This window comes from Pan troglodytes, chromosome 5, assembly GCF_028858775.2.
Source record: "Pan troglodytes isolate AG18354 chromosome 5, NHGRI_mPanTro3-v2.0_pri, whole genome shotgun sequence".
NCBI lineage: Eukaryota > Metazoa > Chordata > Mammalia > Primates > Hominidae > Pan > Pan troglodytes.
The window spans coordinates 39,213,417-39,241,099 of NC_072403.2; the positions used below are offsets into that span (position 1 = coordinate 39,213,417).

The window sequence follows — 27,683 nt, forward strand, 5'->3', positions numbered from 1 at the left end:
TGAGCCTTCAGATCAATTATTTAAACATCCAGTGTGATGTGAAAGGTCTGGACTAAATGATCCATGAACTCTATTCAGCTTTTTCATAGTATAATTCTGTGATTTGGAAACTGAAGGCCCAACCTGAAGGCATAAGCTAGAACTGCCTGTCACTCTGGGTCTCAAGTCTCAAAGACTCAAGGCTCAAAATCTTGGGCCCCAACTGATAGAGAGTGAGGAAATGGACCTACCATGCATCTGTGAGCCATGGTCAGTCAAGGATCTAAAGCCCCTTCTGGCTGGATGGTAGGGGGTGAGATGGTCTATCCTAACCAAGGCGGGTAGGAACAAGCAGAGGGGACTTGAGTTCTCACAGGAGTAGTTCTCCCCACTGGGTCTGCAGGCAGCTAAGTTTGAGATGGTATAACCCAGAACACTCTCTTCCTAACTTTTGGTCTCTGCAGTACCAAGGGAGGATTATCATTGACTGCATGAGCCCAAGGGGAGGCTTATAAAAAGACAAAGACCGTGATGGATCAGCAGGGCAAGGGTATGTGATTGGGACTTGGCTGTTGGGTTGGGGTTATTTTACTTTACTTTACTTATTTATTTACAGACGGAGTCTCGCTCTGTCTCCCAGGCTGGAGTGCAGTGGCACAATTTCGGCTCACTGCAACCTCTGTCTCCTGGGTTCAAGCAATTCTCCTTCCTCAACCTCCCAAGTAGCTGGGACTACAGGCATGTGCCACCATGTCCGGCTAATTTTTTTGTATTTTTAGTAGAGACGGGGTTTCACCATGTTGGTCAAGCTGGTCTGGAACTCCTGACCTCAAATGATCCACCCACCTTGGCCTCCCAAAGTGCTGAGATTACAGGTGTGAGCCACTGCACCCAGCCAGGGTAATTTTAAAGAAGAGTGAAGTTTTGCCATCGATGGTCCAGGTCGCAGAGGCTACCAGTGGAGGATGTGGTTGAGGAGGTTGTAGGAGCAAGGACTGAAGACCTTTTCTTTTCTTTCTTTCTTTTTTTTTTTTTTTTGACTGATTGAAGACCTTTTCTTAGGCCAGGCGTGGTGGCTCACGCCTGTAATTCCAGCACTTTGGGAGCCCGAGGCAGATGGATCAATTGAGGTCAGGAGATCAAGACCAGCCTGGCCAACATGGTGAAACCCTGTCTCTACCTAAAATACAAAAATTATCCGGGAGTGGTGGCGCATGCCTGTAATCCCAGCTACTCGGGAAGCTGATGCAGGAGAATCTCTTGAAACTGGGAGGCGGAGGTTGCCATGAGCTAAGATCATGCCACTGCAACTGCACTCCAACCTGGGTGACAGAGTGAGACTCTGTCTCAAAAAAATAAAAATAAAAAAAGAAGATGTTTTATTGACCCTGTTCCCCAGGCATTGGCCTGAAGGTTGGGTAATGAAATTGAAGCCCATCTGGAAACAAGGGATTCCCCCAAGTGAGGCTGAGGGAGGGGAGGGGGAACGGTGGAGGAAGCAGTGTGTGTAGCAGTGAACCTTATACTGGGAACCTTTGGAGCCTCCTACCTAAACTATTTCATTTTCATTTTCACCTCAATAGGAAGATCTTGTTCCTTTTTTTTTTTTTAACCGGATCTTTTTTTTTTTTTGAGATGGAGTCTCGCCCTGTCGCCCGGGCTGGGGTGCAATGGCACGATCTCGGCTCACTGCAACCTCCGCCTCCCGGGTTCAAACCATTCTCCTGCCTCAGCCTCCCAAGTCGCTGGAATTACAGGCACGTGCCACCACGCCTGGCTAATTTTTTGTACCTTTAGTAGAGACGGGGTTTCACAGTGTAGGCCAGGCTGGTCTCGAACTCCTGACCTCGTGATCCACCCACCTCAGCCTCCCAAAGTGCTGGGATTACAGGCATAAGCCACCGCACCCGGGCTACAGGATCTTGCTCTGTCACCCAGGCTGGAGTGTAGTGGCTCAAACGTGGCCCACTGCAGCCTTGATCTCCCCAGCTCAAGCAATCCTCCCATCTTAGCCTCCTGAGTAGTTGGGACCACAGGTGTGTGTCACCACGCCTGGCTCATTTTTGAATTTTGTAGAGACAGGGTCTTGCTATGTTACCCAGGCTGGTTTTTAACTCCTGAGCTTATTAAACAATCCTTCCACCTCAGCCTCCCATCATTCTGGAATTACAAGCATAAGCCACCATGCCTAAGAATACCTTCTTTACTTGGGAAGTCAGGTCACCCCCCAAAAGAGCAGAAATGATGTTATAATGTTGTTTTGAGGGCTGGGCGCGGTGGCTCACGCCTGTAATCCCAGCACTTTGGTAGGCCGAGGTGGGCGGATCACAAGGTCAGGAGATTTGAGGCCATCCTGGCAACACGGTGAAACCCCGTCTCTACTAAAAATACAAAAAATTAGGCCAGGCGCGGTGGCTCACGCCTGTAATCCCAGCACTTTGGGAGGCCGAGGCGGACAGATCATGAGGTCAGGAGATCGAGACCATCCTGGCTAACACGGTGAAACCCCGTCTCTACTAAAAATACAAAAAATTAGCCAGGTGTGATGGCGGGTGCCTGTAGTCCCAGCCACCTGGGAGGCTGAGGCAGGAGAATCACTTGAACCCAGGAGGCAGAGTTTGCAGTGAGCCAAGATCGTGCCACTGCACTCCAGATTGGGCGATAGAGTGAGACTCCGTCTCAAAAAAAAAAAAAAAAAAAAAAAAAAAAATTAGCCGGCTGTGGTGGCGGGAGCCTGTAGTCCCAACTACTCGGGAGGCTGAGGCAGGAGAATGGCGTGAACCCCAGAGGCGGAGCTTGCAGTGAGCCGAGATTGCTCCACTGCACTCCAGCCTGGGCGACAGAGCGAGACTCTGTCTCAAAAAAAAAATGTTGTTTCAAGTCATGCCGCATTGTCTTTTGCTGCAGCTGCAAAGGAGTCTCGAAAAAGTGAAAAAACCCTGGACTAGAATTTAAACTGATCACTTAGTTGTGTGAAGCTGTGGACAAGTCACATGACCTTTCTTTAGTGTTTTGTTTTGTAATAAAATCAGAAAAAGCTCTTGCCTCCCAGAATTATTCTGAGAGATAAATGAAATAAAGGTTTTTTGATGTTGTTGGTTTTTTGTAAATTATAAAGCACTATGTAAATGTAACATATTAATCTGATACCCTCACTTACATCCCAGGCAAGTGTACAATAAGGCCACACAAACACCTTTATTGTCTCTTTACATGGTAGGTTCAGCACCAACATCTTGTGTAATAAATAAACCTAGCATCTTGTTGGAATTTTTTTAATTTTGAAATAATTTTCAGCTTACAGAAAAATTTAAGAACAGTTCCAAGAACTTTGGCATGTACCTCTTTCACTCAGATTTTCCATTTGTCAACACTTGGCTGTATTTGTTCCATCTCGCTCTCAACCCCAGTATAACCATGTGTTACAGGTTGAATTGTGTCTCCTAAAAATTCATATGTTGTGCAGCCATAAAAATGAACAAGGGCTGGGCTGGGCGCAGTGTCTCATGCCTGTAATCCCAGCACTTTGGGAGACCGAGGCGGGCAGATCACAAGTTCAAGAGATCGAGACCATCCTGGTTAACACACTGAAAGCCCGTCTCTACTAAAAATACAAAAAACTAGCCGGGTGTGGTGGTGGGCGCCTGTAGTCCTAGCTACTCAGGAGGCTGAGGCAGGGGAGTGGCTTGAACCCGGGAGGCGGAGGTTGTGGAGAGCTGAGATCGCACCACTGCACTCCAGCCTGGCAACAGAGCGAGTTGTTGCCAAAAAAAAAAAAGAAAAAAGAACAAGATCAGGCCAGGCGCGGTGGCTTATGCCTGTAATCCCAGAACTTTGAGAGGCCAAGGTGGGCAGATCACAAGGTCAGGAGTTTGAGACTAGCCTGGCCAACATGGCAAAAACCCATATCTACTAAAAATACAAAAATTAGCTGGGCTTGGTGGCAGGCCCCTATAATTCCAGCTAGTGACATGGGAGGCTGAGGCAGGAGAATCACTTGAACCCAGGGGGCCGAGGTTGCAGTAAGCTGTGATCTCACCATTGCAATCCAGCCCCAGTGACAGTACGAGACTCCTCTCAAAAAAAAAAAAAAAAAAAAAAAAAAAAGGTGAAGAATTCATTTGTTCGCATGTTCTCACTTACAAGTGATGATGAGAATACATGGACACACGGTGGGGAACAACACAACTGGGTCCTGTCTGGGGGAGTGGGGGAAGGAAGGGCACCAGGAAGAATAGCTAATGGATGCTGGGCTTAATACCTGGGTGATGGGATGATCTGTGCAGCAAATCACCATTGCACACGTTTACCTATGTAACAAACCTACACATCCCACACATGTACCCCTGAACTTAAAATAAAAGTCGAAGGAAAAAAATAAAATTTATATAATGAACTCCTAACTCCCAGTTCCTCAGAATGTAACCTTATTTGGAAATAAGGTTGTTGCATATGTAATTGGTTCAATGAGGTCATACTGGAGTTGAGTGGGCCTCTCACCCCCTTTATTAGAAAGGGAAGTTTGGACATAGGCTTGCGGATAGAGAGAATGACATGTGACCATGAAGGCAGAGATCAGGTTGATATGTCAAAGATTGCCAGCAGGCCAGGCGCCATGGCTCATGCCTGTAATCCCAGCACTTTGGGAGGCCAACACAGGTGGATCACCTGAGGTCAGGAGTTCGAGACCAGCCTGGCCAACATAGTGAAATCCCATCTCTACTAAAAATACAAAAAATTGGCCGAGCACAATGGCTCACGCCTGTAATCCCAGCACTTTGGGAGGCTGAGGGGGGCAGATCACGAGGTCAGGAGTTCAAGACCAGCCTGGTCAACATGGTGAAACCCTGCCTCTACTAAAAATACAAAAATTAGCAGGGCATGGTCATGGGCGCCTGTAATTCCAGCTATTCTGGAGGCAGGAGAATTGCTTGAACCTGGAGGCGGAGGTTGCAGTGAGCTGAGATCGTGTCACTGCACTCCAGCCTGGGCAACAGAGCAAGACTCTGTTTCAGAAAAAAAAAAAAATACAAAAAGTTAGCCGGGCGTGGTCGTGGGTGCCTGTAATCCCAGCTACTCAAGCGGGAGGCTGAGGCAGGAAAATTGCTTGAACCTGGGAGGCAGAGGTTGCACTGAGCCGAGATCTTGCCATTGCACTCCAGCCTGGGTGACAGAGCAAGATTCCGTCTCAAAACACACACACACACACACACACACACACACACACACACACACACACAAAAGATTGCCAGCAAACCACTGGAAACTAGTAGAAAGGCCTGGAACAGATTCTCCCTTACACCCCTCAGAAAGAACCAACCCTGCCTACACCTTGATCTCGGACTTCCAGCCTCCAGAACTGTAAGGCAATACATTTCTGCTGTTTAAGTCTCTCAGTTTGTGATACTTTGTTATGGCAGCCCTAGCAAACTCAAACACCATTCTAATCAGGAAATCAATATCACTCTTCAATTCATAGATCCCATTCAGATTTCACCAGCTGTCCCAGTAATGACTGACTCTTCTTTTTTAAATTATTTTTTTTTTTTTTTTTTTGGAGACAGGTCTGTCACCCAGGCTGGAGTGCAGTGGTGCGATCTCGGTGCACTGCAACCTCCACCTTCCGGGTTCAAACAATTCTCCTGCCTCAGCCTCCCAAGTAGCTGGGACTATAGGCACACGCTGCCACAGCCAGCTAATTTTTTGTATTTTAGCAGAGACGGGGTTTCACCATGTTGTTCAGGCTGGTCTTGAACTCCTGAGCTCAGGCAATCCACCCGCCTAGGCCTCCCAAAGTGCAATTATCTTTTCTTTTAACAGCTGTTTCTTTCTTTTTTTTTTTTTTTTGAGATGAGGTCTCACTCTGTTGCCCAGGCCAAAGTGCAGTGGTGCTATCAAGAGCTCACTGCAGCCTCAAACTCCTGGGCTCAAGTGATCCTCCCACCTGAGCCTTCCAAAGTGCTGGGACTACAGATGCGTGCCACCATACTTGGCCTATCTGTCCTTTCTAGTCCAGGATCACATACTGCATTTGACTGTCACATATCTATCTGTAGTCTCCTTCAATCCGGGAAGTTCTCAGTCTTTCCTTGTCTCTCATGAATTTGACAGTTTTGAAGAGGTCTTTCATTTCTTTCTTTTTTTTTCTTTTCTTTTCTTTTTTTTTTTAAACAGGTTCTTGCTCTGTCGCCCAGGCTAGAGTGCAGTAGCAGGATCATAGCTCACTGCAGCCCCAAATTCCTTGGCTCAAGCAATCCTCCCACCTCAGCATTCTGAGTAGCTGTGGCTACAGGTGTGTGCCAGCACATCTGGGGAATTTAAACATTATTTGTAGGCTGGGCACAGTGGCTCATGCCTGTAATCCCAGCACTTTGGGATGCCGAGGCAGGCAGATCACAAGGTCAGGAGTTTGAGACCAGCCTGGCCAGTGTGGTGAAACCCCGTCTCTACTAAAAATACAAAAAATTAGCCAGGCATGGTGGCACATGCCTGTAATCCCAGCTAGCTACACAGGAGGCTGAGGCAGGAGAATTGTGTGAAACCGGGAGGCAGAGGTTACAGTGAGCCGAGATTGTGCCAATATGCTCCACCCTGGGAGTCAGAGCAAAACTCCATCACAAGAAAAAAAAAAGACAGGACTTTCTACTTGCTAGCCTCTCTATTGCTGGCTTTGATGATGTAAGATGCCATATTGGAGAAACCCACATGGCAAGAAACTAGGTGTGGTCTCCAAACACTAACCAACAGGGAACTGAGACCCTCAGTCAAAAAACCCTTTAGAAACTGAATCCTGCAAACAGCTATGTGAGTGAGCTTAGAAGCAGAACCTTCCCCAGTTAAGCTTTATTTTTATTTTTATTTTTATTTTGAGACAGAGTCTTGCTTCATCACCTAGGCTAGAGTGCAATGTGCTATCTCGCCTCATTGCAACCTCCACCTCCCAGGTTCAATCGATTCTCCTGCCTCAGCCTCCCAAGTAGCTGGGATTACAGGTGCCCGCCACAACACCCAGCTAATTTTTGTATTTTTAGTAGAGACTGGGTTTCACCAGGTGGGCCAGGCTGGTCTGGAACTCCTGACCTCAGGTGATGCACCTGCCTCAGCCTTCCAAAGTGCTGGGATTACAGGCATGAGCCACCGAGCCCGGCCCTGAGCTTTCAGATGAGATCACAGGCAACTCATAGACTGCAGTCTTATGAGAGCCTCCGAAGCAGAGGATCCAGCTAAGCTGTTCCCAGATTTCTCCCCCACAGAAGCCATCAGATAACAGTGTGTTGTTTTGAGCCACCAGGTTTTGGGGTAATTTGTTACACAGCAATAGATAAGTCATACACTGTGCTAGAATTGAGCACCAGATCTTCAGTAACAGATACACCCATATATTCCTTCCAAATTTATTCTTTTAACATTTATGATATGTGGGGCCTTCTGAAATGTGGGGCTCCAGGCAGGATCTCCTCTTGCTTGGATATAAGAGCAGCACTAGAATTAGTCTATCAGTCTTCACATTTTCTTGCTTGCATGCTCCTTAAAAACATTTTGGAAAATTATGTGCCATTTTGTATATATTTTTATTTGGCATCTAATTTTTTTCCTTGTTGATTTAAATAACTGCAAAGAGTATAACAAATCGGCTTGGTGCAATGGCTCACACCTGTAATCCCAGTACTTTGGGAGGCTGAGGCAGGTGGATAACGAGGTCAGGAGTTCAAGACCAGCCTGGCTAACATAGTGAAACCCTGTCTGTACTAAAAATACAAAAATTAGCTGGGCATGGTGGCGTATGCCTGTAATCCCAGCTACTCGGGAGGCTGAAGCACAAGAATTGCTTGAACCTGGGAGGCGGTGGTTGCAGTGAGCCGATATCATACCACTGCATTCCAGCCTGGGCAACAGAGCGAGACTCCATCTCAGAAAAAAAAAAGAGTGTAACAGATCTTGTGTCTTATATAAATATTGACATTGTAAAATAAAACTGTCAACTGGGCACGGTGGCTCACGCCTGTAATCCCAGCACTTTGGGAGGCCGAGGCGGGCGGATCACGAGGTCAAGGGATCGAGACCAGCCTGGCCAACATGGTGAAACCCCATCTCTACTAAAAATACAAAAATTAGCTGGGCATGGTGGCACGCGCCTGTAGTCCCAGCTAATGAGGAGGCTGAGGCAGGAGAATAGCTTGAACCCAGGAGGAGGAGGTTGCAGTGAGCTAAGATCACACCACTGCACTCCAGCCTGGCTGACAGAGCCAAACTCCATCTCAAAAAAACAAAAACAGGCTGGGCACGGTGGCTCACGCTTGTAATCACAGCACTATGGGAGGCCGAGACAGGCGGATCACGAGGTCAGGAGATCGAGACAATCCCGACTAACATGGTGAAACCCCATCTCTACTAAAAATACAAAAAAATTAGCCGGGCATAGTGGCAGGCGCCTGTAGTCCCAGCTACTCGGGAGGCTGAGGCAGAATGGCGTGAACCTGGGAGGCGGAGCTTGCAGTGAGCCAAGATCGCGCCACGGCACTCCAGCCTGGGCAACAGAGCCAGGCTCCATCTCAAAAAAACAAACAAAACAAAAACAACAACAAAAAACAAAAAACTGTCTGGCTGGGTGCAGTGGCTCACGCCTGTAATCCTAGAACTTTGGGAGGCTGAGGTGAGTGGATCACCTGAGGTCAGGAGTTCAGACCAATCTGGCCAACATAGTGAAACCTTGTCTCTACCAAAAATACAAAAATTAGCCAGGCATGGTGGCACATGCCTGTAATCCCAGCTACTCCAGGGTTCAAGCAATTCTTGTGCGTCAGCCTCCCAGGTAGATGGGATTACAGGTGTGCACCACCACACACCTGGCTAATATTTTTGTATTTTTAGTAGAGATGGGGTTTCACCATGTTGGCTAGGCTGGTCTGGAACTCCTGACCTCAGGTAATCTGCTCGCCTCAGCCTCCCAAAATGCTGAGATTACAGGCATGAGCCACCACACCTGGCCACAAAATAAATAAGGAAATAAATAAATATATATATGTAAAAAATATATATGTAATATATGTAAAATATATGTTATATATGTAAAAATATATATATATACACATATAGTTTGTTTGTTTTTGAGATGGAGTTTTGCTCTTGTTGCCCAGGCTGGAGTGCAATGGCACGATCTTGGCTCACTGCAACCTCCGCCTCCCGGGTTCAAGTGATTCTCCTGCCTCAGCCTCCTGAGTAGCTGGGAATACAGGCATACACCACCACGCCCGGATAATTTTTTATTTTTAGTAGAGATTGGGTTTCTCCATATTGGTTAGGCTGGTCTCGAACTCCTGACCTCAGGTGATCCACCCACCTCAGCCTCCCAAAGTGCTGAGATTATAGGTGTGAGCCACTGCACCCAGACCGCTCTGTCTTAAATATGAGTGCCCAGTTAAGGAACACCAGATATTTGAGGAAGACTTCAGACATGAGCAAAAACCCAAAATTAAAAGTAAAAACGACACAGCATTGTGCTCTTCGCCTTCCCTCGTCGTCTGGCGCAGGGCAGCCCCACTTCTGGTGTTTGGCGCTGGAATTAAACAACCACCATGTGGAGCAAAAAGGCAAGACCAAGACCACCAAAAAGCGCCCTCAGCGCACAACATCCAATGTGTTTGCCATGTTTGACCAGTCACAGATTCAGGAGTTCAAAGAGGCCTTCAACATGATTGATTAGAACAGAGATGGTTTCATCAACAAAGAAGATTTGCATGATATGCTTGTTTCCCTAGGGAAGAATCCCACCGATGCATACCTTGATGCCATAATGAATGAGGCACCAGGGCCCATCGATTTCACCATGTTCCTCACCATATTTGGTGAGAAGTTAAATGGCACAGATCCTGAAGATGTCATTGGAAATGCTTTTGCTTGCTTTGATGAAGAAGCAACAGGCATTATTCAGGAAGATTACCTGAGAGAGCTGCTGACAACCATGTGGGATCGGTTTACGGATGAGGAAGTGGATGAGCTGTACAGAGAAGCGCCTATTGACAAAAAGGGGAATTTCAATTACATCGAGTTCACATGCATCCTGAAACATGGAGCAAAAGACAAAGACGACTGAAAAGAACTTTAGCTAAAACCTTCCAACTACATTGTCTTACTCTGTTTTATTTCTCAGACACTTCCCCCATCCTCATAGAACCTGTTGCATGCAACTTAGTTTCACAGCTTTGCCTCTTTTTTTTTTTTTGATGTATTTATTCCAGACCTTTCTGCCACACAGCACTTGTATAATCAGACTGAAAATGGGGATGAGGGTGTAAATTGTATTGAAAAAGAGATCATGGCCGGGCGCAGTGGCTCACGCCTGTAATCCCAGCAACTTGGGAGGCCGAGGCGGGTGGATAACCTGAGGTCAGGCGTTCAAGACCACCCTGACCAACATGGTGAAACCCCGTCTCTACTAAAAATACAAAAAGTTAGTTGGGCGTGGTGGCGGGCACCTGTAATCCCAGCTACTCAGGAGGCTGAGGCAGGAGAATCGCTTGAACCCAGGAGGCAGAAGTTGCAGTGAACCAAGATCACACCATTGCACCCCAGCCTGGGCAACAAGAGCAAAATTCAGTCAAAAAAAAAAAAAGAAAGAAAGAAAGAAAAGAAAAGAAGGCCAGGCACGGTGGCTCACGCCTGTAATCCCAGCACTTTGGGAGGCTGAGGCGGGTGGATCACAAGGTCAGGAGATAGAGACCATCCTGGCTAACACGGTGAAACCCCGTCTCTACTAAAAATACAAAAACATTAGTCGGCCATGGTGGTGGGCGCCTGTAGTCCCAGCTACTCGGGAGGCTGAGGCAGGAGAATGGCATGAAGCCAGGAGGCAGAGCTTGCAGTGAGCCGAGATTGCGCCACTGCACTCCGGCCTGGGCGACAGAGTGAGACTCCGTCTCAAAAAAAAAAGAAAAGAAGAAAAAGAAAAAGAGATAGCAAATAAAAATCAACAAATGTGAAAAAAAAAAGTAAAAACAAACATGGAGGAAAGAGACAGAAGAGGAAAACTTCATATAAACTATAATAAATTTCCACACTGATGAGAGAAAATGAGTATCAGAAGAAGAAGAAGAGTTGTAAGATCAACAGGATATGAGAAATGAAAACTTGAGCCAGGTGCAGTGGCTCACACCTGTAATCCCAGCACTTTGGGAGGCTGAGGCAGCCAGATCACTTGAGGTCAGGAGTTCAAGACCAGCCTGGCCAACATGGTGAAACCCTGTCTCTACTAAAAACACGAAAATTAGTCGGGTGTGGTCATGGGTGCCTGTAATCCCAGCTATGCAGGAGGCTGAGGCAGGAGAATCGCTTGAGCCTGGGAGGCGGTGGTTGCAGTGAGCCGAGATCGCACCACTGCACTCTAGCCTGGGTGACAGAGTGAGACTCCATCTCAAAAAAAAAAAAAGAAGAAGAAAGAAAAAAAACCTTGAACCCAATTATAAGATCTAGATTTTGGCCAGGTGCGGTAGCTCATGCCTGTAATCTCAACACTTAAGAGGCTGAGGTAGGAGGATTGCTTGAGCCCAGACATTTGAGACCAACCTGGGCAACATAGGGAGACTTGTCTCTACAAATAATTTAAAAATTATCAGGCAGGGCGCAGTGGCTCATGCCTGTAATCCCAGCACTTTGGGAGGCCAGGGCAGGCAGATCATGTGAAGTCAGGAGTTCGAGACCAGCATGACCAAAATGGTGAAACCCCATCTCTATTAAAAATACAAAAAAAATTAGCGGGGCATGGTGGCTCGCACCTGTAATCCCAGCTACTTGGGAGGCTGAGACAGGGGAATTATTTGAACCCAGCAGGTGGAAGTTGCAGTGAGCCAAGATCGCACCATTGCATTCCAGCCTGTGTGACAGAATGAGACTCTGTCTCAAGAGGGAAAAAAAAAAACATTAGCCAGGGCCGGGCGCGGTGGTTCATGCCTGTATTCCCAGCACTTTGGGATGCCAAGGTGGGCAGATCACTTGAGGTTAGGAATTCGAGACCAGCCTGACCAACATGATGAAACCCCGTCCCTACTAAAAATACCAAAAAATCAGCTGGGTGTGGTGGTGCATGCCTGTAATCCCAGTTACTCTTGAGGCTGAGGCAGGAGAATTGCTTGAACTTGGGAGATTTTGCAGTGAGCCAAGATCGGGCCACTTGCACTCCAGCCTGGGTGACAAAGCAAGACTTCCTCTCAAAAAAAAGAAATCCATGGCCGGGCGCAGTGGCTCACGCCTGTAACCCCAGCACTTTGGGAGGCCGAGATGGGTGGATCACGAGGTCAGGAGATCTAGACCATCCCGGCTAACATGGTGAAACCCCATTTCCACTAAAAATACAAAAAATTAGCCAGGCATGGTGGCGGGCACCTGTAGTCCCAGCTACTTGGGAGGCTGAGGCAAGAGAATGGCGTGAATCCGGGAGGCGGAGCTTGCAGTGAGCCGAGATTGTGCCACTGCACTCCAGCCTGGACAACAGGGAGAGACTCTGTCAAAAAAAAAAAAAAAAAAAAGAAATCTCAAAAAAGAAAGAAAAATGGCCAGGCACAGTGGCTCATGCCTGTAATCCCAGCAGTTTGGGAGGCTGAGGTGGGCACATCAACTTAGGTCAGGAGTTCGAGACTAGCATGATCAACATGGTGAACCCTGTCTCTACTAAAAATACAAAATTAGCCTGACGTAGTGGCACATGCCTCTAGTCCCAGCTACTCAGGAGGCTGAGACAGGAGAATCACTTGACAGGAGGCAGAGGTTCTGGTGAGCTGAGATCACACCATTGCACTCCAACCTGGGCAACAAGAGTGAAACCCCAGTTTAAAAAAAAAAGGAAAAAAAAAGAAAAAAAAACCACGGTAGCGTGCACCTGTGTTTCCAGCTATTCAGGAGGCTGAGGCAGGAGGATCATCTGACCTGGAGGTCAAGGCTGCAGTGAGCCATGATCACACCACTGTACTCCAGCTTGGGCAACATAGTGAGACTCTGTCACCAAGCCTGCAGTGCAGTGACGAGATCTTGGCTCACTGCAATCTCTGCATCTCAGGTTCAAATGATTCTCTGCCTCAGCCTCCCAAGTAGCTGGGATTTACCGGCATTTGCCACCATGCCTGGCTAGTTTTTGAATTTTTTTAGTAGAGACAGTGTTTTGCCATGTTGGCCAGGCTGATCTGTACCTAATTTTGTATTTATACTTTTGGTTTTTTTTTTTTTTTTGAGACGGAGTCTCATTCTGTTGCCCCGGCTGGAGTGCAGTGGTGTGATCTCAGCTCACTGCAACCTCCGCCTCCCGGGTTCAAGCGATTCTCCTGCCTCAGCCTCCTGAGTAACTGGGATTATAGGCACTCACCACCGTGCCTGGCTAATTTTTATATTTTTTTTTAGTAGAGATGGGGTTTGGCCATGTTGGCCAGGCTGGTCTCAAACTCCTGACTTCAGGTGATCTGCCCACCTCGGCCTCCCAAAGTGCTGGGATACTTTTGGTATTCTTTCTCTTAAAACAGGTCACCAAAATTGTACACGTGTCAGCCTCCCACCAACCTACATCTGCTACACTTGCAGAGATAGAGTCTATATATATAAGCATGTATTAATATATATGTGTATATGTATAAATGTATACATACATATAAATACATGATCACTACTCTTTTCCTTGCTTTTCCTCACTTAATACCTTGAAATCAAACAGAGAGGTGCTTCCTTCTTTTTTTTTTTCGGAGTCGGAGTCTTGTTTTGTTGCCCAGGCTAGAGTGCAGTGGCCCAATCTTGGCTCACTGCAACCTTCACCTCACAGGTTTAAGTTTTTCTTCTGCCTCAGCCTCCCAAGTAACTTGGACTACAGGCGCACACCACCATGCCTGGCTAATTTTTGTATTTTTAGTAGAGATGGGGTTTCACCATATTGGCCAGGCTGGTCTCGAACTCCTGACCTCATGATCCTTCTGACTTGGCCTCCCAAAGTGCTGAGATTACAGGCGTGAGCCACCACGCCTGGCCTCTTTTTTTTTTTTTTTAATTTAATTTAATGGAGATGAGGTCTCTCAATATGTTGCCCAGAGTAGTCTCAAATTCTTGGGCTCAAGTGATCCACCTACCTTGGCCTCCCAAAGTGCTGAGATTATAGGAGTGAGCCACCGCACCCGACCCCTTGTTTGTTATAGTGCTCCCTTGACTCTCAAAAATGTCCAGTGTAGGCCAGGCGTGGTGGTTCACACCTATAATCCCAGCACTTTGGGAGGCCAAGGCAGGTGGATCACTTGAGGTCAGGAGTTTAAGACTTGCCGGGCTAACATGGTAAAACCCTGTCTACAAAAAATACAAAAATTAGCTGTGCATGGTGGTGCGCACCTGTAATCCCAGCTACTCAGGAGGCTGACTGAGGCAGGAAGACTGCTTGAACCTGGGAGGCAGAGGCGGAGGTTGTAGTGAGCTGAGATTGTGCCACCGCGCTCTAGAGCAAGACTCCATCTCAAAAAAAAAAAATGTCTAGTGTAAATGTATGTTCTTTGAAGTAGAATTGCTAGGTCAAAGAATACGTAAATACTTGATTTGGGTAGATATTTTAAAAATGCTTTCTGTAGAAGCCGCACCAGTGTACCTTCCTTCCTGTCGGCAATGTGTGACAGTACCAGTTTCCTTTCCCCACCCCATCAGCTGAGTGTGTTATCAAACTTTTTTCTTTTTTTGAGACAGAGTCTCTCTCCATCGCTCAGCCTGGAGTGCAGTGGCATGATCTCGGCTCAATGCAACCTCCACCTCCTAGGTTCAAGCCATTCTCATGCCTCAGCCAGTAGCTGTGATTACAGGTGCATGCCACCACCAGCTGATTTCTGTATTTTTAGTAGAGACAGGGTTTTGCCATGTTTTTTTGTTTGTTTTGAGACAGGATCTTTCTCTGTTGCCCAGGCTAGAGTGCAGTGGCATGAACATGGATGGTTCACTGCAGCCTCGACCTCCTGGGTTCAAGTGATCCTTTTGTCTCAGCCTCCCAAGTAGCTGGGATTCCAGGTGGGAGCCACCATGCCCTCCTAAACTCTACCTTTTGGTGAGAGTGACTAGCCACCAAGGCACACTGTAAAGGCCTCAGATAACAGGAAGTGGTAGAGAACTGCAGCCAATCTAACACCTAGACAAATTCAAGGTGGGACCTATCAGGTACTATGCTTGTTACTTGGATGATTAAATTACCTGTACACCAAAGCCCCATGACACACACTTTACCTATATAAGGAACCTACACATGTACCCCTGAACCTAAAGTAAAAGTTAAAAAATAAAATAATATAATTCAAAGTTTGGGCTACAGAGTATAAGTGAGAGATATTCAGCTACTGGGAGTTTATAAAAGACCCACAAACATCGCACAAGAGCAAAAGTCAATTTGAACATCCACCACAGCCAGAGGAAACCAAAACCACTTCCAGTGTATGGCCGTCAGGTAAAGCATTTTGTCCCCCTCACCTCCTCTGCTTCTGGCTGTGAGGGAGAGGGTGGAGAGTCAGACACAGGAAGGCAAGAAAGAAATTCTTGAGGAAGCCAGCCACTCTGCCAGTTTCACACTGGCAGCTTCCCATGTCAAACCACTCAGTCGGAGCTGGCCGAGAGAAAAAACATAATTCAGAATGATGCTTGGAGGATTTTTTTTTGGTTCCAAGGATTGAGCAGGTATGCTCTGTGGCCTGCCTGAGTTATCTTTCATGGGCAATGGGAGAACTAGCCCCACACGACATATTTAAAGGGGTGGGGACACTTGAGTGTGGGGGGTGCACAACAACATATTCAAGCTTATGTACGTGGCATCTGAGGTCGGGGCATGGAAAAATACTGAGGCACTGTGTGTATGTTATTTGTGCGTGAGAATGAAACTCCTTGACCCTGAAAACAGGACAGGGAGTGGAGTGTGTGGTGTGATAAGGAACGCTGAAAACAGCCTCCTGAGAATGCGGTTTGAGTGCTTTTACGAGGCCGCAGGTGTCTCACGACCCGACCTCAAAAAAGCCATCTAGTGGATGTTTGTGGTTTAACAAGCCCTTTCAATAAATACTTGGCAGACGGATGCTGGGGCGGGTTCTCTTAGAAGAAATGCCCCCCCCATTCCCCCGGCCCCACTCAGCTGGAATTGTCTAAGAACTCATTCTTGGCCTTCACTGCAAGCTATAAACTCTGCAAGTGGTGCACCCGACATGATCGCCTTGAAGTTATGCGTGAAAGGAGGAGAGTTCATCAATTTTCGGAAAATCCCGGTAAGGGACAGTCCTGACTACCATCAGGTGGACAGGACCCACGCGAAAAATACAAGGGGTTCAGTTATCATGGGTCAGGAAATGAACAAAGAATAAATTTTTTTTTTTTTTTTTTTTTTGAGATGGAGTCTCACTCTGTCGCCCAGGCTGGAGTGCAGTAGCGTGATCCCGGCTCACTGCAACCTCCGCCTCCCTGGTTCAAGCTATTCTCCTGCCTCAGCCTCCTGAATAGCTGGGATTACAGGCGCGCGTCACCCCACAACAGGACTTAATTAACCTTGACTTCAAGGTGTACAATAATAGAGAAAAGTTACAATTACTTGCCTCTGCTGTGAGACAAAACACAGCTGCACCTCCAGCACACGAGAACTTCAAAATGCCTAAGCCGCACATGCCTAAACCGCAGTGGTCAAGCATTCCTACAGGACCTTCTTCATCAGGATCTTGCTTCAAGTGCCAGAAATCTGGCCACTGGGCCAAGAAATGCCCGCAGCCCGGGATTCCTCCTAAGCCGTGTCCCATCTGTGCAGGACCCCACTGAAAATCAGACCGTTCCACTCGCCTCGCAGTCACTCCCAGAGCTCTGGGATCTCTGGCCCAAGACTCTCTGACTGACTCCTTCCCAGATCTTCTCAGCTTAGCGGCTGAAGACTGATGCTGTCCAATCACCTTGGAAGCCTCCCGGGCCATCACAGACACTTTGGGTAACTCTTACAGTGGAGGGTAAGTCACCCTTCTTAATCAATATGGAGGCTACCAACTCCACATTACCTTCTTTTCAAAGGCCTATTTCCTTTGCCTCCGTAACTGTTGTGGGTGTTCATGGCCAGGCTTCTAAACCTCTTAAAACTCCCCCACTCTGGTGCCAACTTGGACAATATTCTTTTATGCACTCCTTTTTAGTTATCCCCACCTGCCCAGCTCCCTTATTAGGTCGAGACATTTTAACTAAATTATCTGCTTCCCTGACTAATCCTAGGCCACAGCCACACCTCGTTGCCGCCCTTTTCCCCAGTTCAAAGCCTCCTTCACATCCTTCCCTTTTATCTCCTCACCTTAATCCACAGGTATGGGACACCTCTACTCCCTCCCTGGTGACCTATCCCACGCCCATTACTATCCCATTAAAACCTAATCACCCTTACCCCGCTCAATGCCAGTATCCCATCCCACAGCATGCTTTAAAAGGATAAAATCCTGTTATCACTCACCTGTTACAGCATGGCCTTTTAAAGCCTATAAACTCTCCTTACAATTCCCCCATTTTACCTGTCCAAAAACCAGACAAGCCTTACAGGTTAGTTCAGGATCTGCGCCATATCGACCAAATTGTTTTGCCTATCCACCCTGTGGTGCCAAACCCATATACTCTCCTATCCTCAATACCTCCCTCCACAACCCATTATTCTGTTATAGATAAACCTAGCTGACCCCATAGATCCTAAATCCTTTCCCCTCTCCCCTTTCCATTCCTTAAAACACAGCTCCCACACTAGCTCTCCCTGACTCATCCCGACCCTTTTCATTACACACAGCCGAAGTGCAGGGCTGTACAGTCAGAATTCTTACACAAGGACCAGGACCGCACCCTGTAGCCTTTTTGTCCAAACAACTTGACTCACTGTTTTAGGCTGGCCATCATGTCTCCGTGCAGTGGCTGCCACTGCCCTAATACTTTTACAGGCCCTCAAAATCACAAACTATGCTCAACTCACTCTCTACAGTTCTCATAAATCTATTTTCTTCCTCACATCTAACACGTATACTTTCTGCTCCCCGGCTCCTTCAGCTGTACTCATTCTTTGTTGAGTCCCCCACAGTTACCATTGTTCCTGGCCAGGACTTCAATCCAGCCTCCCACATTATTCCTGATACCACACCTGACCCCCATGACTGTATCTCTCTGATCCACCTGACATTCACCCCATTTCCCCGTATTTCCTTCTTTCCTGTTCCTCACCCTGATCACACTTGGTTTATTGATGGTAGTTCTACCAGGCCTAATTGCCACACACCAGCAAAGGCAGGCTATGCTATAGTATCTTCCACATCTATCATTGAGGCTACTGCTCTGCCCCTCTCCACTACCTCTCGGCAAGCTGAACTCATTGCCTTAACTCGAGCCCTCACTTTTACAAAGGGACTACATGTCAATATTTATACAACTCTAAATATGCCTTCCATATCCTGCACCACCATATTGTTATATTGGCAAAAAGAGGTTTCCTCACTACGCAAGGGTCCTCTGTCATTAATGCCTCTTTAATAAAAACTCTTCTCAAGGCCGCTTTACTTCCAAAGGAAGCTGGAGTCATTTACTCCAAGGGCCATCAAAAGGCGTCAGATCCCATCGCTCAGGGCAATGCTTTTGCTGATAAGGTAGCTAAAGAAGCAGCTAGCATTCCAAATTCTGTCCCTCACGGCCAATTTTTCTCATTCTCATGGGTCACTCCCACCTACTCTCCCGCTGAAACTTCTACCTATCAGTCTCTTCCCACACAAGGCAAATGGTTCTTGGACCAAGGAAAATATCTCCTAACAGCCTCACAGGCCCATTCTATTCTGCTGTCATTTCATAACCTCTTCCATGTAAGTTACAAGCTGCTAGCCCACCTCTTAGAACCTCTCATTTCCTTTCCATCATGGAAATCTATCCTCAAGGAAATCACTTCTTAGTGTTCCATCTGCTATTCTACTACTCCTCAGGGAGTGTTCAGGCCCCCTCCCCTCCCTACACATCAAGCTCAGGGATTTGCCCCTGCCCAGGACTGACAAATTGACTTTACTCACATGCCCCGAGTCAGGAAACTAAAATACCTCTTGGTCTGGGTAGACATTTTCACTGGATGGGTAGAGGCCTTTCCAACAGGGTCTGAGAAGGCCACTGCGGTCATTTCTTCCCTTCTGTCAGACATAATTCCTCGCTTTGGCCTTCCCACCTCTATACAGTCCAATAACAGACTGGCCTTTATTAGTCAAATCACCCAAGCAGTTTCTCAGGCTCTTGGTATTCAGTGGAACCTTCATACCCCTTACCATCCTCAATCTTCAGAAAAAGTAAAACAGACTAATAGTCTTTTAAAGACACACCTCACCAAGCTCAGCCTCCAACTTAAAAAGACTGGACAGTACTTTTGCCACTTGCCCTTCTCAGAATTCGGGCCTGTCCTCAGAATGCTGCAGGATACAGCCCATTTGAGCTCCTGTATGGATGCTCCTTTTTATTAGGCCCCAGTCTTATTCCAGACACCAGCCCAACTCGGACTGCACCCCAAAAACTTGTCATCCCTACTATCTTCTGTCTAGTCATACTCCTATTCACCATTCTCAACTACTCATAAATGCCCTGCTCTTGTTTACACTGCCGGTTTACACTGTTTCTCCAAGCCATCACAGCTGGTATCTCCTGGTGCTATCCCCAGACCGCCACTCTTAACTCCCTCTTAAAGTAAATAAATAATATTTGCTGGCAGGGCACACTCCAATACTTTCACCCTGATGAAGTCCTATTCTTTACTTTTATACTCACTCCTATTCTTGTTCCCATTCTTATGCCACCCTCTACCTCTCCCCAGCTAGCTCCACCACACTATCAATCTCATTCACTCTCTCCTAGCCGTTTCGAATCCCTCCTTATCGAACAATTGCTGAATTTGCATTTCCCTTTCTTCCTGCGCCTACACAGCTGTACCCGCCTTACATACAGACTGGGCAACCTCTCCTGTCTTCCTACACCTCCAAACTTCCTTTAATAGCCCTCACCTTTACCTTCCTAAAGAACTTCTTTACTTTCTAGACAGGTCCAGCAAGACTTCCCCAGACATTTCACTTCAGCAAGCTGCCGTCCTCCTCCGCACTTACTTAAAAAACCTTTCTCCTTATATCAACTCTACTCCCCCCATATTTGGACCCCTCACAACACAAACTACTATTCCTGTGGCCGCTCCTTTATGTATCTCTCCGCAAAGACCCACTGGAATTCCCCTGGGTAACCTTTCACCTTCTCGATGTTCCTTTACTCTTCATCTCCGAAGCCCAACTACACACATCACTGAAACAATTGGAGCCTCCCAGCTCTGTATTACAGATAAGCCCTCTATCAATACTGGCAAACTTAAACACATTAGCAGTTATTATTGCTTAGGAAGACACTTTTCACTCCATCCTTGGCTACCTTCCCCTTGCTCGTCAGACTCTCCTCCCAGGCCCTCTTCTTGTTTGCTTATACTCAGCCCCATAAATAACAGTGAAAGGTTGCTCGTAGACACTCAAAGTTTTCTCATACACCATGAAAATCAAACCTCCCCCTCTACGTAGTTACCCCATCAGTCCCCATTACAACCTCTGACGGCTGCCGCCCTAGCTGGATCCCTAGGAGTCTGGGTACAAGACACCTCTTTCAGCACTCCTTCTCATCTTTTTACTTTGCATTTCCAGTTTTGCTTCGCACAAGGTCTCTTCTTCCTCTGTGGATCCTCTACCTACATGTGTCTACCTGCTAATTGGACAGGCACATGCACACTAGTTTTCCTTACTCCCAAAATCAATTTGCAAATGGGACTGAACATCTTCCTGTTCCCCTCATGACACCGACACGACAAAAAAGAGTTATTCCGCTAATTCCCTTGCTTGTCGGTTTAGGACTTTCTGCCTCCACTATTGCTCTCGGTACTGGAATAGCAGGCATTTCAACCTCTGTCACGACCTTCCGTAGCCTCTCTAATGACTTCTCTGCTAGCATCACACACATATCACAAACTTTATCAGTCCTCCAGGCCCAAGTTGACTCTTTAGCTGCAGTTGTCCTCCAAAACCACCGAGGCCTTGACTTACTGCTGAAAAAGGAGGACTCTGTATATTTCTTAACGAAGAGTGTTGTTTTTACCTAAATCAGTCTGGCCTGGTGTATGACAACATAAAAGAACTCAAGGATAGAGGCCAAAAACTCGCCAACCAAGCAAGTAATTACTCTGAACCCCCTTGGGCACTCTCTAATTTGATGTCCTGGGTGCTCCCAATTCTTAGTCCTTTAATACCTGTTTTTCTCCTTCTCTTATTTGGACCTTGTATCTTCCGTTTAGTCTCTCAATTCATCCAAAACTGTATCCAGGCCATCGCCAATCATTGTATATGACAAATGCTCCTTCTGGGATTACAGGCGTGAGCCACCATGCCCAGCCATTTTTTTTTTTTCCTAAAGATGATAACCATTCTTTTCCAGCTGTCTTTTCTTTTCTTTTTTTTTTTTTTTTTTGAGACAGAGTCTCGCTCTGTCGCCCAGGCTGGAGTGCAGTGGTGTGATCTCAGCTCATTGCAACCTCCACCTCCTGGGGTTCAAGCAATTCTCCCACCTCAGCCTCCTGAGTAGCTAGGATTACAGGCACCCGCCATCATGCCTGGCTAATTTTTTTTTTTTTTTTTTTTTTTTTTGCAGAGACGGGGTTTCACCATGTCAGCTAGGCTGGTCTTGAACTCCTGACCTCAGGTGATCCGCCCGCCTCAGCCTCCCAAAGTGCTGGGATTATAGGCGTGAGCCACAGCACCGGGCGACAAATGCTCCTTCTAACAACCCCACAATATCACCCCTTACCACAAAATCTTCCTTCAGCTTAATATCTCCCACTCTAGGCTCCCACACCGCCCCTAATCCCGCTGGAAGAAGCCCTGAGAAACATCACCCAGTATCTCTCCATACCACCCCCAAAAATTTTCGCTGCCCCAACACTTCACCACTATTTTGTTTATTAATATAAGAAGATAGGAATGTCAGGCCTCTGAGCCCAAGTTAAGCCATCATATCCCCTGTGACCTGCAGGTATACATCCAGATGGCCTGAAGCAATTAAAGATCCACAAAAGAAGTGAAAATAGCCTCAACTGATGACATTCCACCATTGTGATTTGTTCCTGTCCCACCCTAACTGATAAATATATTCTCCCCCACCCTTACGAAGGTACTTTGTAATATTCTCCCCTGCCCTTAAGAATGTAGTTTGTATGCCTATCCCAAACCTATAAGAACTAATGATAATCCCATCACCCTTTGCTGACTCTCTTTTCGGACTCAGCCCGCCTGCACCCAGGTGAAATAAACAGCTTTATTGCTCACACAAAGCCTGTTTGGTGGTCTCTTCACACAGACGCCCATGACACTATTTTCCTAAGCCGTCTGGCTGGTAGCCCCTAATTGTTCAGCTATTCCTCTAACAGCATCTCTAGTGTAGTTAATAAATCACTATTGGTTGTAATAGACGTAGTTTACCCAATCTACACTTTTATTAATTGTTACCCACCAAAATATTGACTTAAATCCTGCAGCAATTTGATTTTGGGCTTTAAATTGATCTGGTATTCCCCATGGGACTCTTAATTGTGTCTAAATAGACGTGAGAGTCGAAAGACCCATAAGGGGCTTCTCTTGCTTTATGATACTTATTTTTCCTTCCTGTCGTTGATGAAATGCCAGGGTGAAAGGGATAGCCAATTGGAATAAAGCACAAGTGCCATTCCAGTTATTTGGCAGTGTCCAGTAAAGATCCACCACAATACCACCACACATCCACTCGGGGATGAACAAGGGCTGACTGATTGATAAGCTCTTGAAAATTCTTAAGCTCACTGCATCCCTTCAGGTCTCCAAGGAATGCTAAGTTTCCTCCCTATTGGGAGAGACACGAAGTGAACTTAGTGTTGGGAGACAGAAGCTGGATGGCCCTCCGGGGCTGACGCGCAGGGTGCCGGACTTCAGGATATAGCAGAGAGAGAGCTTGGCATGAGTTATTAGTCCAGGCTGTAGAATCCTGGAAAAGAGCTACCATGCAGCCCACACCTGGTCGACTGGAGGACCACCTTAGCAGAAAGGGGACAATCTGGGCCTCTGGCCTGCCGTGTGCACAAGCATAACAATTGCTTTTGTTTAATGTGGACGGAATATTTGATCCATTCCAACCAGGCATTTGCATCTTGGTATCCTGTGTTAATTGCCAAAATGTTTTTTAAGTCTTTAACTTCTATGATCCTCTAGTAAAATGAATATATGGTTTTAGGAAATTACAAAAACTGGTTGGGGCAGTCCATACTTGCTCTTTAGTGATCCACAGAACGTTGGACTGACTACGGCATAAAAGCTCTACATTGGGGGTCAAGAATCCTGGTTGACATTGGGGTCTTTATCGAAATCCCCCCGGATTCAGTGGTCCTAATTTACTAATGCCCAGTGTGAGGAGAGTCAGGAGGGACAGAGGTACTTTTCAGAAGTAGAGAGCTGTCTTTGACTTGGCAAGTTCCTACAGGATGTAACAAGGCAAGCACTAAATGCAATAGTTTGAGGCGAAATTGACTTGGTTATGTTAATAACTAGATGGTCAGCAATAGAGCGAGGAAAGGAGAAAGAGTAATAGAATAGATGAAAGAGTTAAATTTTTCTTAGCTTTAATTTGGTAGGGTTTCCCCCTGGGACTATGGCCCACAACTCTGGAGGGGGTGGTGCTTTCTTGACTCGGGTGTGATGAATCCATCCCTTTTTCGCTGTACAAACTGCAGTCTCGGTGGTTGGCAGCACAAGGTAGGGTCCTTCCCAGGCTGGCTCGAGTTTTCCTTCTTTCCACCCTCTGATGACAACATGATCTTCAGGCTAGTGCTGGTTTACCAGAAATTTTAGGGGTGGTACATGTGCTAAAATATTTTTAGTTTTGAGGGAAAGGAAAGTGGAAGATAAACCAAGCATATAATTTCTAAGAAATTGACCTTTTGTTTTAAATGTGGGGACATCAGCAGCAGACTTTATAGTCCTTGGTGCCTTCTTACTGAGAAATTTCCTTTAGCACTTATTTTTATTAGTTTTTTAGACCAAAGAATGCCAAACACCATTTTATATTTGACAGTGCTTCTTGTATGATGTTTATACCAGATAAGCTAAATTTCACCTTTATATTAGTGTGTTATTAATTTTTTTTTTTGAAACGGAGTCTCACTCTGTTGCCCAGGCTGGAGTGCAGTGGCGCGATCTTGGCTCACTGCAACCTCTGCCTCCCGGGTTCAAGCAGTTCTCCTGCCTCAGCCTCCCAAGTAGCTGGGACTACAGGCGCCCATCACCACGCCTGGCTAATTTTTTGTATTTTTAGTAGAGACGGGGTTTTACTTGTTAGCCAGGATGGTCTCTATCTCCTGACCTCATGATCCACCCACCTCGGCCTCCCAAAGTGCTGGGATTATAGGCGTGAGCCACCGTGCCCGGCCCATAAGGTAAGATTTTTATAGACTTTTTTTTTTCTTTTTGAGAAGGAGTTTCGCTCTTGTTGCCCAGGCTGGAGTGCAATGGTGCAATCTTGGCTCACTGCAATCTCTGCCTCCCGGGTTCAAGGAATTCTCCTGTCTCAGCCTCCCAAGTAGCTGGGATTACAGGCATGCACCACCACACCCAGCTAATTTTGCATTTTTAGTAGAGATGGGGGGGGGGGTTTCTCCATGTTGGTCAGGCTGGTCTCGAACTCCCGACCTCAGATGATCTGCCTGCCTCGGCCTCCCAAAGTGCTGGGATTACAGGCATGAGCCACCGAGCCTGGCCTGTTTTTAACTTTTTATAATTTTTGTTAAAGAGCAGGTTAGTGCTTTAAGAAAAACCCGTTGTGTTTTTATTTTAATGTTCAGTTCACAGAAAAACTGGGTGATACCCTTTTAACCTTAGCCAATATGTTTACACACATAATTTCCATTACAATTAACATTTTAAAACTTGCTTAAACCTTCAAAACAAATTTTTTTTTTCTTTATTGAGATGGAGTCCCACTCTGTCACCCAGGCTGGAGTGCAACGGTGCGATCTCGGCTCACTGCAACCTCTGCCTCCCACGTTCAAGTGATTCTCCTGCCTCAGCCTCCAGAGTGAGTAGCTGGGATTACAGGTGCCCACCACAACGCCCAGCTAATTTTCGTATTTTTAGTTGAGACGGGGTTTCACCAGGTTGGCCAGGCTGGTCTCAAACTCCTGATCTCAGGTGATCCACCCACCTTGGCCTCCCAAGGTGCTAGGTAGGATTACAGGCGTTAGCCACCATGTCTGGCCACAAAAATTTTTTTTAACCTTTTAATGTAGGTAAAAATCCACATTCTTATGCCTCCTTATAATCCTTTTACTAAAAGTATATTTTACTTTCCTTATACACCTTGCACATAAATTGTTTCTTCAATAGTTTTACATTCAGGGTAAAACCCCTGGTGGCCTTCGGAATGTGTCCAGACTTGCTGGCTTCTTGCTTCTAGCACTCCCATTATCTCAAGTAGCCATACGTTTCAAAGAAAGTGCTAAACCATCACATCTGTAGTTCATTAGCTTGATACACTGCTTCCTTTCAACCCCCACATCCTCACCCCCTGTTTGTTTGATCACCAGTAAATAGTGTGGGCTTCCAGAGCTCCGGGCCTTCGCAACCTCCATGCTAGTGTTGGCCCCCTGGTCCCACTTTCACTCTTAACTTGTGTTTTCTCATTCCTTTGACTCTGCTGGACTTCGTAGCCCCCACGGCCTGGTGTTGGGTCTGATCACCCCAAAAGGTTGATGGCCCTTTTTTTTTTTCCTGCATTGCTGAGAGCTTGGGTTATTCCTTGCACTGGGTAGGTCTTGATTTTTCACCCCTGAGGCCGCCACAATAGGGCGGGGTGCACCTCCTCAAGAGAGAGAACCAGAGACCACCCCCAGAGGGGAATGTAATCCCAGACAAGCCCCCAAATTGTTATATATAAAGTTTCGGTGCCGCAAAAGGAATATCACTCAAATATAAAATTTTCCTTTTAATTCTCAGCAAGGCTAGGTACTTCTATATAGAAGGGTGCACCCTTACAGATGGAACAATGGTGAGCGCACACTTGGACAAGGGAGGGGAAGGGGTTCTTATCCCTAATGCACGTGGCCCCTGCTGCTGTTTCGTTCCCCTATTGGCTAGGGTTAGACAGCACAGGCTAAACTAATTCTGACTGGCTAATTTAAAGAGAATGACAGGATGAGTGCTTTGGCGGGAGTCAGGGCAGAGCAGGTGGCAGGTGATCAAAATGAGTTAGGGTGGAGCAGGAGATCAGAATGAGTCAGGGTGGAGTAGGTAATCAAAAAAGATTGCTTTACGAGGAAGTTAAGTTTAAAAGTAGAAGGTAAAGAATTGAACATAATGACAATTATTTGAAAAGAAATTTAGAACTCATATCTAATACCCTGGAATATAAGAGGAAGTTGCATGCTGCCTCCTCGGTTTTATCCCAGGTAGCTCTACCTTTCTTGCTGCCCACAGAGGCCTGGAGCAGGAGAGTTGCTAAGATGCCATGGAGTGCCCATTTGGCCACTGGCAGTCTGGGCAGGTTGCCCCTTTCTGGGTTTGTGGTGACGGAGGGGAGGCCAAAAGGCACAGACTGAGTCCCCAGGTGGCTGCAGGCAGCTCCAGCCCAGTCCTGAGGATCCTCCTCACCATGGTCACCTGCCTTAGTAACTGTGCCCAGGAAGTGGCCTGCTGCTTGCTGTGCTGCTGCTTTTCCTACTTCTGCCCTTCCCTGCCACCCCTCACATGTCTCAGTTGACAAGCAATTCCTTGTCTCCCCTGGCCCCCTAGGGAAAGGGCTAAGAAACAGTCCATGTACACCTCGACCTTACTAGCCTAAGGTGGGCAAAGGAGTGTGGAGCAGCCTAGAGTACAGAGCCCTGGGGGAGGAGCCCGCTAATAAGGGACGCTCTCCTATAGCCATATTTAAATGCTAGCTAGGCTGAGGTGGACGAGCTCTGCCAGCTGCTGTCATCTTCAGAAGATAGACGCAGCAGTAAGGAATATTTGTTTTGCTTTTTTATAAAATGTTTAAAAGCACTGTGGCTAAGAAACTTCAGGCCGGGCGCGGTGGCTCATGCCTGTAATCCCAGCACTTTGGGAAGCCGAGGTGGGCGGATCATGAGGTCAGGAGATCGAGACCATCCTGGCTAACACGGTGAAACCCCGTCTCTAAATTAGCCGGGTGTGGTGGCGGGCGCCTGTAGTCCCAGCTACTCGGGAGGCTGAGGCAGGAGAATGCTGGGAGTGGTGGCATGCGCCTGTAGTTCCAGCTACTCTGGAGGTCAAGATGGGAGTCCAGGGCGGTTGAGGCTGCAGTGAGCCAAGATCGTGTCACTACAACCCAGCCTGGGCAACGGAGCGAGACCTTGTCTCAAAAAATTAAAATAAAATAAAAACTCCCACAAGGAAGAAAGTAGTCATCTTTATAGAGTCCTCTCCATGTAGTGCTAGCACAATCGCTCAAGAGGCACCCAATGTAGAGAAACGACGGTGAGGTTAGCAGTACCAAGGAGCAGGGTTTGAATCCCGGCTCTTTCTTTTTTTTTTTTTTTTTTTTTTTTTAGTATTTATTGATCATTCTTGGGTGTTTCTCAGAGAGGGGAATGTGGCAGGGTCATAGGATAATAGTGGAGAGAAGGTCAGCAGATAAAC

The 27,683-nt window shown here is 46.8% G+C and overlaps 1 long non-coding RNA gene and 1 pseudogene across 1 annotated transcript; both read left to right on the forward strand.

The window, feature by feature from the left end:
• Positions 1-510: 510 nt before the first annotated feature.
• Positions 511-10,083, forward strand: LOC471984 (myosin regulatory light chain 12B-like; annotated as a pseudogene).
• Positions 10,084-15,919: 5,836 nt separating this feature from the next.
• Positions 15,920-22,333, forward strand: LOC129144429 (uncharacterized). Its single transcript, XR_008548865.2, has 3 exons — positions 15,920-16,226; positions 16,349-16,949; positions 22,042-22,333. It is a non-coding gene; the product is annotated as an uncharacterized LOC129144429 (long non-coding RNA).
• Positions 22,334-27,683: the final 5,350 nt, after the last annotated feature.